Raw genomic sequence first — 2,500 nt, 5'->3', positions numbered from 1 at the left:
TGAGCATGTACGTCCTGCTGCCATCCACATTACAGTGTATAGCTGCAAGGTGTTTAACATGAAGCGATACACTGGGGACCGGGCAGTGCGAGTAGCAAACTATATTGCGGGGGTTGCAGTTAGGCAACACTACACTAATTTAACGCGTCGTATGACAATTACAGAGCAGGTTAAGGCCCAACGTGTGTTGGGTTAAGGCCCAACGTGTGTTGGGTTAAGGCCCAACGTGTGTTGGGTTAAGGCCCAACGTGTGTTGGGTTAAGGCCCAACGTGTGTTGGGTTAAGGCCCAACGTGTGTTGGGTTAAGGCCCAACGTGTGTTGGGTTAAGGCCCAACGTGTGTTGGGTTAAGGCCCAACGTGTGTTGGGTTAAGGCCCAACGTGTGTTGGGTTAAGGCCCAACGTGTGTTGGGTTAAGGCCCAACGTGTGTTGGGTTAAGGCCCAACATGTGTTGGGTTAAGGCCCAACGTGTGTTGGGTTAAGGCCCAACGTGTGTTACGTTACGGCGCAACGTGGGTTACGTTACGGCGCAACGTGGGTTGCGTTACGGCGCAACGTAGGTTACGTTACGGCGCAACGTAGGTTACGTTAAGGCGCAACGTAGGTTACGTTAAGGCGCAACGTAGGTTACGTTAAGGCGCAACGTAGGTTACGTTAAGGCGCAACGTAGGTTACATTAAGGCGCAATATAGGTTACATTAAGGCGCAATATAGGTTACATTAAGGCGCAATATAGGTTACGTTAAGGCGCAATATAGGTTACGTTAAGGCGCAATATAGGTTAGGTTAAGGCGCAATATAGGTTACGTTAAGGCGCAATATAGGTTACGTTAAGGCGCAATATAGGTTACGTTAAGGCGCAATATAGGTTACGTTAAGGCGCAATATAGGTTACGTTAAGGCGCAATATAGGTTACGTTAAGGCGCAATATAGGTTACGTTAAGGCGCAATATAGGTTACGTTAAGGCGCAATATAGGTTAGGTTAAGGCGCAATATAGGTTAGGTTAAGGCGCAATATAGGTTAGGTTAAGGCGCAATATAGGTTAGGTTAAGGCGCAATATAGGTTACGTTAAGGCGCAATATAGGTTACGTTAAGGCGCAATATAGGTTACGTTAAGGCGCAATATAGGTTAGGTTAAGGCGCAATATAGGTTAGGTTAAGGCGCAATATAGGTTAGGTTAAGGCGCAATATAGGTTACGTTAAGGCGCAATATAGGTTAGGTTAAGGCGCAATATAGGTTAGGTTAAGGCGCAATATAGGTTAGGTTAAGGCGCAATATAGGATAGGTTAAGGCGCAATATAGGTTAGGTTAAGGCGCAATATAGGTTAGGTTAAGGCGCAATATAGGTTACGTTAAGGCGCAATATAGGTTACGTTAAGGCGCAATATAGGTTAGGTTAAGGCGCAATATAGGTTACGTTAAGGCGCAATATAGGTTACGTTAAGGCGCAATACAGGTTACGTTAAGGCGCCATACAGGTTAGGTTAAGGCGCCATACAGGTTAGGTTAAGGCGCAATACAGGTTAGGTTAAGGCGCAATACAGGTTAGGTTAAGGCGCAATACAGGTTAGGTTAAGGCGCAATACAGGTTAGGTTAAGGCGCAATACAGGTTAGGTTAAGGCGCAATACAGGTTAGGTTAAGGCGCAATACAGGTTAGGTTAAGGCGCAATACAGGTTAGGTTAAGGCGCAATACAGGTTAGGTTAAGGCGCAATACAGGTTAGGTTAAGGCGCAATACAGGTTAGGTTAAGGCGCAATACAGGTTAGGTTAAGGCGCAATACAGGTTAGGTTAAGGCGCAATACAGGTTAGGTTAAGGCGCAATACAGGTTAGGTTAAGGCGCAATACAGGTTAGGTTAAGGCGCAATACAGGTTAGGTTAAGGCGCAATACAGGTTAGGTTAAGGCGCAATACAGGTTAGGTTAAGGCGCAATACAGGTTAGGTTAAGGTACGACATAGGTTAGGTTAAGGTACGACATAGGTTAGGTTAAGGTACGACATAGGTTAGGTTAAGGTACGACATAGGTTAGGTTAAGGTACGACATAGGTTAGGTTACGGTACGACATAGGTTAGGTTACGGTACGACATAGGTTAGGTTACGGTACGACATAGGTTAGGTTACGGTACGACATAGGTTAGGTTACGGTACGACATAGGTTAGGTTACGGTACGACATAGGTTAGGTTACGGTACGACATAGGTTAGGTTACGGTACGACATAGGTTAGGTTACGGTACGACATAGGTTAGGTTACGGTACGACATAGGTTAGGTTACGGTACGACATAGGTTAGGTTACGGTACGACATAGGTTAGGTTACGGTACGACATAGGTTAGGTTACGGTACGACATAGGTTAGGTTACGGTACGACATAGGTTAGGTTACGGTACGACATAGGTTAGGTTACGGTACGACATAGGTTAGGTTACGGTACGACATAGGTTAGGTTACGGTACGACATAGGTTAGGTTACGGTACGACATAGGTTA

Source organism: Schistocerca americana, unplaced genomic scaffold (assembly GCF_021461395.2).
Source record: "Schistocerca americana isolate TAMUIC-IGC-003095 unplaced genomic scaffold, iqSchAmer2.1 HiC_scaffold_179, whole genome shotgun sequence".
Classification (NCBI taxonomy): domain Eukaryota; kingdom Metazoa; phylum Arthropoda; class Insecta; order Orthoptera; family Acrididae; genus Schistocerca; species Schistocerca americana.
Note: the sequence above shows the minus strand (reverse complement) of the source record.